The sequence below is a fragment of the Micromys minutus genome (genome assembly GCF_963924665.1).
Source record: "Micromys minutus genome assembly, chromosome: 3".
NCBI lineage: Eukaryota > Metazoa > Chordata > Mammalia > Rodentia > Muridae > Micromys > Micromys minutus.
The window spans coordinates 35914465-35927124 of NC_137972.1; positions in this window are offsets into that span (position 1 = coordinate 35914465).

The window sequence follows — 12660 nt, forward strand, 5'->3', positions numbered from 1 at the left end:
CTGCTTTCTTTCTTATCTAGTTCAGGACCAAATGGGCGAAGGTGGCTCTGTCCACCCTCCAGAGGACTGGCCTCCTCCATGTTAATAGTAAGTGAAGAAATCCCCCACAGATTTCCTACAGGCAGTTTCACAGTTGAGGTTTTCTCTTGTCAGATGATATTAACTTGTGTCAAGTTGATGAAAAACGACACAACATAACCATATGCAAATAGAAAACAGGGGTGCACTTTGCTTTACTCTTCCCTTCTATACATAACCCTCTCTGCTGCGCCCTCCTCCTCTCTGACCCCCATCCCTGTGTGTGTGTGTGTGTCTGTATCTGTCTGTCTGTCTGTCTTTCTCTATCTCCCTTTGCCACTCTTTCTCTCTCTGTCCCTCTCTTCTCTTCCCTTCTCCTCAAAGTCCAAGGTTTCTTAACTTATTATCGAAAAATGAGTAAGACTCTGATGACTTAGTTTTTCTCAGCAACAGTGAAGACAACCTCATAAACTCTCGTCAGCAATAGAACAACAAAGGGTGGTTCTTCCAAGAGGTCTAAGAGAAATGGTTAGGAGTGAATATTCAGAGAAGACAGTAAAGACAAGACGTTCATCCTCTCACCTAGGATACTGACAACATTCACATTGCCTTAAGCCCACTCCACCCTAAAGCCCTTTGTCTACAGTAACCTAACTAGGAAGTAGCTGACAATATGTCGACGCCTGGAAATCCAGCATGTCCCTGTAATTTTTTTTTCTTACTTTGTAGTTCATGCTTAAGAACACCAGCTGTTTGCTTCTGCTTCTCACACGCGAGCCTGATGCTACTGTTCATGCCTGACAGTCAGATCATTATTTGATGAGGGCTTTAGTTTCCATGGCGATAGCTACACAGTACTGACATTGCTCTTCTCTCAGTTTCCATAAGATGAGCTTTCTCAGCTGTAGCAGGGCTTCTCTAGCCATCTGCAGTCAAGGCTCATTTCATCTTATTTCCAGATCATCATACATATCAATAGGTTGTCTGCTCTGTATCACTAAGATGAACCCATGCCACATATGTCCAACCATGAAAACTGGCCTGCCTCTTTGTTTAGTAACTTGAATTAATTAATTATTGCAATAAAAGCTCCTTACCAAAGAAGTTCCTAAATCTTAGTTTCAATTTTTTGCTAGATTTCTTGTTAGTGATGGAAAAAAATAGTTTCTTTACTGGCTACAGATTTTAGTTCATTTTATGTTGCACAATATGTATATTATTATCTCTCCTTCTCTATTCATCTATCACATACAAACACATACACACAAACACACACACAAACATCCCCCCACACATACACAAGCACAGGCATCCACACCCTGAAAAGTCAGTTAAAATATGAAGTCTTCAAAATTTTGTGAAAATTCATTAGATGACTGTCATCTAAATAAAACGAGAAACATATTGCTGATCTAATTTTCTCTCATACCACACACCAAAAATCAGCCTTAATTTCATGATGTTGCCTCCAAAATAAGAGTCAAGTTTCTTTAAATTAACCATTTATACAATGGTCCAAACTGCTGAATTAAAATATTTTATAGTATGACACCAATCCATGTGATTAGTGATCTGGTTAGTTACACAGTGAATAATCTTAGTAGGTTAAGAGTTTGTCCCACCACTTTGATGACAGGAGTTCTAGTCCCCCAAATATGCACATAGTAGGGGCAGGTTTGGTGGCTATGTATAATCTCAGCACTTAGAATGTGAAACTATCTAGCTAGTCTAGCCTAGATTGTCGAACTCCAGTTCCACTGGAAGACTGAGTATAAATAATTAAAGTGGATAGCAATTGAAGAAAAATTATTTGCATTTGTACATCAATACCTATATAAACACCTTTAAATACAAACTCAATCCTATGCAAATGCAAAATATGTCCACACGTGTCCCGCGCTACCGTCTCGCCAGCAAGAATGCACACGGAACACAAGGATCCTTCTGCAGCAAAGCATTTATTGCATCTTGAAGAGGAAGACCACGAGGCCCTGCGAGCTGTCCCTTATATAGTCCCCAAGGCTGTATGTCCACGTCTAATTGGTCGCTTACTCATGATCTCACTGGCATGCCCCGGGGTGGGCAAAGACTTGGCAAGAACATACTCTTGCACATGCGCACACAGTTTGTTTACAGGGAGGGGCCAGGCTGCCGCAACGGAAGTCAGTGCCATCTTGTGATGGCGAATGCTATCTCGGCTTTCCACATGTGATCATTTTGAATAGATGCCTTTATAGAAGAAAGGAGAATAGTGTGGAAGAACTAAGTTATTCAAAGAGAACAAAAGCATTGAGGATCAATGTTAGGGGACTGGCAAACAGGGACTTGTCTCTCTAGACAGAGCCAGAGGTATTACAGAGCATGTGAAAAGGAAAGATGAAAATCAGAATTGGATGTCAGTAACGTCATGACAAAACTAAGGTTAACTGATTCTAACTCATCATAAGGATATTATGCTCTATGATGTGGTATAAAAAATATAGTTCAAGTGAAATGAGAAATAAATAGGTTAAAGATAATTATTAGTAAAAAATATTAAATAAAGCCTATTCTTCTGTGAAATAATCTGTAACCAACACTCTTAAGGAGGTTGTAAGCAGACATGTTACCCCATAATTCTCTGTGATCCAGGCCTGAATGGATGACATTAAAATATGGGAGAGAATTAATTTGCTTAAGAAAGTGGTGAAATTATACAGTCAACTCAAAACTCAATTCATGTAGAAACTCACTCAAAAGTAAATTAAAAATAAAGCTGAAAAGTTCCTTTTTTTTCCCTCTTACAAATCTGGTGGACAAAAGGGATACTTAGGGTCAAAAACCAAAGATGTCAATCACTCAGTTCCTGGAAAGGTTTTGAGTTTTCAGATTATTCTGGGCCTGGAGTTTCAGATGGGTGTTTGATGAACCGAAGAGGAACCTTGGTTGATAGTTGTCCAGGTAGCCAGTAAGTCCATGTCATTTTTATTAGACTTGGAGATACTTGGTTTACACCTTCTGCTTATTCAGGTAAAATTTATGCTTCTCGGGTCTCTGATGAGTTTAGGGAATTGGTTTTAGCAGCAGAAAACAAGACTCTAAGTTCCTTCACAGTCCTCTTTTTATGTTACGAACCAAGCCTCATTATATGAATATTTTTTGTCAGCTCTTAACTCTTTTAGAGCTTTGATAGCATGCATTGAAATCCCACTAGGTACCATAAGCATAAAGCACATACAAGCCAGAACGTAACATGGAAACAGATTTACTGTTGAGTATAGATTAAGCACAATGATCTGTGAATACCAAAATTGCCACAAGGGTATTATCTTAGCTCTTGAATTAGTAATGATTTAAGGTTCAGGTGTACCACACTCTGAGTAGATGCTATATATCATATAATGTTATGCCAAAATTCCTTTTAAAATCTGTATATGTATCCCTCTTTTTAAAAAAATAAAGTTGTAAGAAAAAAAAATAAAAACAAGCCTCAAGCCTAACTCTCTTAGAGCTTCCAGTACTAGGTCTAAACAAAATTTACCTCATTATCAGACTCAAAAAGAAAGATTTCAGTAGAACATTTTGCTATTATTTTGTTTAAAGTAGCTTCCTTTGTAATGGCTGTTCTTAGTGGTCTCATGGTAAATATGTGTCATGGAAAATGTCTGTATGGAAAGAAATATGGGATTCATAAGAGGTCTGAGGATGTAAAAGCTTAAGGTCTAAGCATCTAAGAAGCATTTTTTAGAGTCTAAGAATGTGTTTTTAAAATGATGTATACAAATTATATGAGGTTAGATGGCCTAAAAAGATGTTTTCATATAAATGCATGCTTATGTTGAATGTAAAATAATCAAGTAGAAAAATGATTTAAGGTATATGAGGTAAAAAAACAATATCTTCAGATTCATTTCTCTCTGTAGGTTACTGGTGTGAGAAGACTTTAAATGTTCAAAATTTTAACCTAAGTCAATAGAGTTCTCATAAGCTATTAGTCTAACTCCAATAAAGCCTTCTACTATAATCTATTATTATAATCACAAGCTCAAGATTTTAAATTTCTCTGGTTGTTTTCTAAATAAAGTCTTTTAAAAGGCCCAATTTCACAGTCTCTGATTACACTAAAAGTCATGATCAGGTCAGGTTTTAACCCTTCTGTTCCATGGAAGGTTTGTCTTTGCTGGGTTTGCTTTAAGGACTGTTTATACTTTAACCCAAGATCATTTACTGAGTATCTACCTTGACACAAAGGTTTGAGTCTACTGTCTTTTCTACAATGTGGATTTCAACACAGATTACAATGATAACGCTAACATGCCTAAGCTTTACCTCATTTTGTAAACTTAGTAAGATTCTTATAAGGCCTACAGAACCAGGCAGCCCTAGACCTCCTCATCCCTGATAAGGGTGACACCTACATGCTCCTGAAAAAAAAAAAAAAAAAAAAAAAAAAACGGGTCTGTTACTATATCATTTAGTCTAATGAAGACCCAGATCCTGCCACTCCGCAATATTCTAACAAAATCTACCAAAACAACCAGGACACATATCCATTCCAGTCTTTCTGACATTCTTCACACTTTTCATGGCCAGCTCCCATTCATATCCTGTTTTTGTTTTGTCAGCATACTTAGCATTCTGCCATTTGTTTGTTCTTAATATAAGATGCAAGCTGTCCTGGGAACTATGGTTTTCACACGTAGGCTGCCTGTGCTGACTGTACAGATAAGCTTGAAACCTGACTGCATCTCACTACTAGTCCTTTACTTCAGATCACTATGACACCATAACTGTAAAAAATGTGACTGCTTCTCTGATGTCTCTTATTCTCGCTCTCACTCTGCCTCTCACTCTCCCTCTCCATTTTCCTCTTTCTCTCCAACTCCCTCTCTCTTTCTCTTATTTCCAATAACCTGTCTAAGATTAAATCTGATTGTGTTTTCCTCTCCTGGCTGTACTAGTGATGTTTACAAATAATTGATGTTCTTCAACCAAACTTTTAAGTGTTCCATGAGATACACATCTCTCCTTTGTCCAATTACGCCTCAGCGTTTATTCCTCTCCCATGTCTCACTTTCTGTTCCAGCCAACCTGATCTGCATGCAGTTGTCTTTGCCCCTGATGTTATGTTGGATTCCAGAAATTTCCCAGACTCTTCTCAGGAATATCTTGTCAGTCACTGAGCTTCAGCTTGGATCGAAATATCTTATAAGCCCTCATTGCCCACCTTGATGTTCCATCCCTTTGATCCCATGACAAGTATCAACTTATAATTACCTTTTAATTTGGGTTGGTAACCAAGTAATAACAAGCACCCGAGCATAGAATTTTTTCAATTATGGCAATTTGTTGAAATCCTGAAAGATAACAAGTTTCTTATTATTGTTTATGTAGTGATAGACAATAGCTTTAAAGCTATATAAATTAGGTACACATTCTATACCAAAACTAAAAAGGCCAACTATTTTATGTATCTGTTAATATTTGTTCTTCAAAGTAGTTTTATGAACTATATATTATCATTAAATTTTATACATGAAAAACCATGGATGCAGAGTATTAAATTGTTTATCATTATCAAACACCTGAATCTGACTTGAAGTCAGCCTAATCTACATCTCTTAGACACAAGATTCTATTTTTTAAGACTATGTCTCTTTACATACAATAGATCAATTAAATATACCTTTTTATATTGGATATTTAATGGTGAAATGTTTTAGCTTAATAGTTATAGATTAAGAAACATACATTTTTCAAAATTATTTTAAGGACTGAAGTGTTGACAGTGATCAAAAATATACTATAAATAAATGAATGAATTCATAAATAGTCTCAACTTGATTTGTTAATTTTATATTAATTGTTAACTCTTGTAACTATGCATTTTACAATACTAAATTGAGCCTTAGAGATGAAATCTAGTCTATAAATCTAGGCCTATTGAATTTTTAAGTCTACCACTCAGAGGAAAACATCAATGGAAAAATAGTAGAAAAAAAGTATATGAACTGAAATTTTAAGAAAATTGTAAAAAATATGTATTAATGAAAGATCCTTGAAGGTGAACTGGTTCGTTGTCCATCCATGTGTTTGAATATATAAGAGGTTTAGAAGGAGAAAGCAGTCTGCCAAATTCTTCCTCAAAAATATGTATTGATAACATTCTCTCTGAGAAATAATAAAAATCATATTAAATTTATTGTTAGCTCTAATACATTTTATGACTTTTATATTTACTTTTCTTGAGAACTTCAATTTGATATCTCATAAAGATTGTTACAGGAAGTACAAGAAAGTAAAGATGCTTTCAGATCCACTTGAATTCATATATTTTTGAGCCCTGTGGATAAATTTATTGGGCAATATATTCCTCCAAATTTAACTTTAACTATTTAACCTTAGTTATTTAGTTAAGCTTAAATTTGGATGAATATATTAGTGTCTATCATCTTTTAGTTTTTTTATTAATGAATGACTGAATTCTCTCATGTGCCAATATAGCACAGACCATCCTCATTTGGCACACAATGAAGTTGAATATACATTGGGAGTTCATGGATTTAGAAAAAAGTGTCCAAGTGTTTCCACCAGTGATTATGTTTACAGAGTCAAGTCCTGCTATGGACCAAGGCCAAAATGTTCAGACTTTATGTGGTACTTGTATGTTCAGTACTTATTTTTATTAATGTGTAAATGCTCGTCCTTGTATATACATCACTTTGTATAGTTCTCATGGTGGCCTGAAGAGTGATTTGATCCACTAAGAGTGAAGCTAAAGCTACTGAACACAGATCATATGTGAGAGAAAGAAATGTCCTTAACTGTTGAGCCATATCCTCAGCCCATCTTCAGTATTTTTAAGGGAGATAGATACAACTAGAATATTCTTTTTTTTTCCAAAGATTCCACGTCACACCAGTCAGAATGGCTAAGATCAAAAACTCAGATGACAGCAGATGCTGGAAAAAATGCGAAGGAAGAGGAACACTCCTCCATTGTTGGTGAGGTTGTAAATTGGTACAACCACTCTGGAAATCAGTCTGGCAATTCCTCAGAAAATTGGACATAGTACTACCTGAAGACCCAGTTATTCCACTTCTGGCCATATACCATAGAGATGCTCCACCATGTTCATAGCAGCCTTATTTATAATAGTCAGAAGCTAAAAAGAACCCAAATGTCCTTCAGGAGATGAATGGATACAGAATTTCTGGTATATTTACACAATGAAGTAGTACTCACCTATTAGAAACAATGACTTTATGAATTTCCTAGGAGAATAGATATATCTAGAGAATATCATCCGCAGTGAGGTAACCCAGTCACAAAAGAACAGACATAATATACAGTCACTGATAATTGGATACTAGCCCCAGAAAGCTCTGAATACCCAAGAAAAAAACTTAAAGACTATATGAAACTCAAAAAAAAAAAAAAAAAAAAAAAAAGAAGAAAGACAAAAAAAGAAAAAAAGAAAGAAAAGCCAAAAAGTGAAAGGCTAAGAAGATAGCCTTCTGGCAATTTTTGGTATTTTAAATCATTATGTTTAATCTTACACATCAAAAACCTTTGACTATTTCCATTTTACATTTTATTTTACATGTACTTTATGCTAATTGTAACTAGTAAGATTTCAATGCCTACTATCAAACCTTTAAATAAATCAAGTACTGACACAAATATATTCATATAGTTCTATACAAAAATGCTTTAAAAATCTGTACATGTATCTTTTTTTAATTAAAGTTGAAAAAAATTCTTATGATTTAAACAATTCAAACATAATGATTTGAATAGACCCACCTCTACCCTTAAGTGTGACAGGGCAAGCTGACTGGCCAGATAATCCACCAAGAGAAAACAAAACATGTGTTTGCCTTGTTATGCAGACAGGACTGAAGTGTATTATCAATAAAGGTAGGGTTTTGAACTGGGAATAGATTGTAGAGCTGAAGAGGAAGATTGCTTTGATTCCCAATGATACCATTTAGGAAAGTGTGACTTAAATCAGTGGCCAAAGAGCAACTATTCTTTATTGGGGTCTAGTATTTACTAAGTTAATTCATACAACTTTCCTGCTATCCTGTATCCTGCCCTTAAGTAGCTCCTGATGCAGGAGCTATCTCTCTGTAGGTAGTAAAAGACAGAGAAGAAACTATGCTGAAAACTGCAAACCTCTGACAGTTTTTCAGTGAGGACAGAGTGCAAATATCTCATTCACTTCTTCAGATGAAGAAATGAGATGAGAACCAAAACTATCTCTGTAACTGTCCCAATACAACTACCAAAGACACACACACACAAACACACACACACACACACACACACACACACACACACACACACATACACTACACCACACCACACATAACCCTGCACACCTTTATATCCCTTTCCCTGTTCTCATCTGATCTCTTCATCTGAGGCTAAGTAACCTTTCTTCTTATGCTGTTCTTATACAAGTTGGGTTAGCCTATCTTTGACTCATTCTGCCAAACCTCCCTTTTGGTTTACAGGAAGCTAACTCAAGTTATCAGGCTTGGCAGCAAGCAAGCGTGACCACTGTGCTATCCTGCCAACAATCATATAGCCTATTTCAAGCCTCCATTTTATGACGACCACAAAAAAACATAGTCATACACTTCTATTACCCAGCTTATAACCCCGTCATTATCTGATAATGCAGTTTTTTTTTTTTTTTTTTTTTTTTTACTTTCAGTTGGCTCACCTTTCTCCAAATTATTTTTTTACTCCTGTCCTTTCTTACTGTCTGTATAAATAACCTGCCAAATTTGAGTCACACTTAGACTTTCTTCCCTTGACTTTCTTTTTGTTCAAAAACAAGTACTTGGACTGCTGATGAAGAGAGTTTGCCAAAGGGCCAGTGACCTGCCTCTTTTGAGCAGAACAGCAATCACAATTTGCCAAAGGCACACGAAGCTCAGTGATTTACTCTGTGTATCACTTAGGAGGGGCAGCTTTCTCAGACTTATTGCAAGCCTTTCTGTCTAAAATGGATGTTGCATACAGAGTCAATGAAGCAGTGAACATAAAGCTAAGGCAATGAACAATATCCGTAGAGAGATGTCATCTGGGTCTCACAGAACATTGGACAAACTAAATTATTCTGTGTAAGAATGCATCCTAGATAGTCATACAGACTGAATATAATATAAACAATGTGTTCTTAGCACCTTACTATTCTTCTAAGATCCAACAGCCTTCAAACTTGAATTGTTGGTTAATTTCTGATGTTATTGATTAAGCAAACAAACACTTAGGAGAGCCTCATAGGAGTTTTATCTAATTTTCTGTTTTAAATAGGACATTTTTTAATATGAATTGCAACGGAGTCCTCAATGCCACACAGTTTTATTTCCATTTAGTGGATGGATCAGTGCAATGATGATATCTAAATTGTGTTTTACCTTCATCTGTTGTAGTATATACTTAATGGATGGCTTCACCTTTTATCAGCCCCAGCAGTCTCACTCTTGGATGCAGCACTTGTGTGAGGCCGACCAAATGGACTCTGCCATTGAGTCCCCAAACCAGCCTCTCCATGTAGTTTCTTTCCCAGGCAGTTCACTCTGCCCACCCTGTGGCTTCTGTCCCTGGTAGATATGACCACAATAGGGTGTTCCGTTCCTCTCCTGCCTGGTAAAAAACATGACTCCAAAGCCCAGTAGCTTATTAAGCAGATTTATATATTAAATTCTCAATCTAAAAACCCTCTATACAATAAGCTTACACCCAATGGACAAAGATACAAATTGTCCTTTATATGTCCTTTCTATGTGGTAGAAAGACCTATATAAACCCTTAAAATGTTCCTATCTACCTATCACTAATTAAGACCACCTGGATTTAGATCCTCTGTCTCCAGCTCCATCTTGATTCCTCCTCCAATCCTTCTTTTCTCCCTCCTCTTCCGTTTTCCTAACCTTTCCCCCCACCTACCTCTCACTGTTCAATCCTGTATCACCTTAACATCAATCCACATTTATTATTCCTTACTAGCTCTAAATCCTTGACTTTAAATCACTTTTTAAAAGTTTGATTTAGAATAAGCACAACTGCTATTATCTTCCCAGATCACTTCCTTTTAAGGATTAGTTGTTGATTCTGCACTTGATGCTAAACCTTGCTTAAAAATCACGGTAAATATAAATAACCTGTCTAGCAGAAAATGCCAAACAATTCATTCTTATGTAGAACTTGCCTTAACTCTGCATCAACACAGAATGTATAATCCCATAATATTATTTACTCTTTTACAAGTTCTAAATTAATTTAAATAACACCTGGAATATAGAAGTAAGGAAGAAAAAAAGCCCAGCAATCAGTTCAGCATTGTGTAAATCTGTTCAATATAATAATTATTATACACAAATAAATATGACCAAGACATTTTCATTCAGTATACTCATTAGTAAATTGATTTCTGTATCTTCTCCGGAAAAAGCATAAATATGTACCTGTGAATGTTGACTATAGAAATGCCAGCACTGAACTTATGCTTGAAAAGATTATAGTAGAGCCATTTGGAAAACATTCTATTAAGAAATATTACCTCAAGTATACATTATGTAAGGTTATGGGGAGTATGAAGACTATGATCTGTGTGATTTATTTACTAGCTAAAGGATTTATTGAAAGTTTGCACTTTTAAGCAGATATTTGACAAGATCCTTTTAGATAGGAATTTAAGGCTAAATATATATCATATATCATATATATATATATGTATACATACATATATATATATATATATATATATATATATATATATATATAAAACAAAGACCTGAAAAACAGCCTTTTAGAAGTATATTTACTTCAAAAAATTTCATTAGAAAAATAAAATACAGCTGAAAAACATTGTATGACAGTTTTAAAATGTTTGCTCAAAGTTAAATAAAGGTTACAATCAATTTATATAATGCCAGAATATGTAAATTTTTTTAAAAAATAGAGTTTAACTAAATTTGAGGTGATTTGATTTTTACAGCACAATAAATCTGTTTTTAATAAATTTGATCCATATTTTGTAATTTGAGTCAGTGTAAACCAATTTCCAAACCCATATATTTAGGGCACTATGAAATTTTCAGAATCCCCTGTGTAAATGCATGAAGTATTTAACATGGCTAGATGTACTTGAAAGTTTTGTGCATTTATTTATTTTATTATTCATTCATTTTTTCTGATAGAGTCTGCTCATGAAGTTTATATTGTCATGGAAGTTGCAAATCTTCTCTCTTAGAGTGTTTGAATTACAGCTGTATACTAAGATCCCTGAAGGTGATTCACACACATACACACACACAGAGAGAGAGAGAGAGAGAGAAAGAGAGAGAGAGAGAGAGAGAGAGAGAGAGAGAGAGAGAGAGAGAGAGAGAGAGAGAGAGAGAGTTATCTACAATCGTAATTACCATGTGGACTTAGGTCATCAGTTAAGTAGCAAATCCTCTTACTAGGGAGAAATGTAATATTTTTTTAATAAAATGCTCAGAAGGCCAATGTTGTACATTATTACCTAATTTAATATTACACTTAACATTTTGCCATGATTCTCTCTATATTCAGACATTTGTCTAAGCCTCAGATATCTAAGATAAAATTAAATTAAATATATCAGTTTGGAATGTGCATATATTCACTGTACTTTCAGCCATATTTGTAAAAATAACCCCCAATAGTTTGCAATTAATATTGATATGGATCAATCCCTTTTTCATATTGTAGATGTTTCTCCTGGATCTTAATTTGCTAAGAAGCTCAATGTTAGGTCAGTAGAACCTCTTGTTCTCTAATATCATACGTGAGCAAAAATACTACAGATTTTCTTGTTACTTTCATGGGATTGCCAAATGTTTGCCCTATGTTCTGAGAGAATCCTACAGCACCAAGCAATGAGAAAGTGGTTAAGCCTTTACTCAGCCGTTTTAGTTCAGTAAGGAGATGATTTCAGGACAATTGCAAATTTGCAGCTGACATGTGTCTTTCGATGTATCACCTTATCATTATGATGGAAATGACTCCTTAAGGAATATTTAACACAGGCCAAGAGCTAGAGGGCTACTGTGTACTTAAAATCTGAAAGGGTAACCATTATGTAAATTGGTCTAAGCTACTTCAATAGTGTCTTAGGATGGATAGGGTAGGGAAAGATCTATCTTTCATCTATTACTATAAAGTGGGTAACAAGTTGGTTGTAACTTGTCCTATAACATAATTATGTTTTGGGTTCAGGGTATATTACCCACTGGCCATCATAAACATTATAAACTATCACTAACCCTATATATTTCACATTACAAAGGGAAGGAGCTTATTGACAGGAAATGGTTATCTGTGTGTATTCATCAACCTGCTGCTGTGATGCGTCAACCAGGCCATAGTTGCTACTCTGCGCTGGATAATTCATAGACCTATCAACATACTTGTGTTGATGGGCAGACATATATATCCTTTCATCAATAAGATTTTGTCATAAGGCCCTACATCTAAATGAAGAGCTATGAGTAATCAGTGGCTGCTGAGAAAGGAGAAATCAGTTTCTCCAGTGAAGATTCCCCAACAGGTTATCCCATCAGTGATCTGAAGCAGTCATTTGTTAAGCTGCTCTAAACACTTTGGTGGGTGCATGAGCCTCCT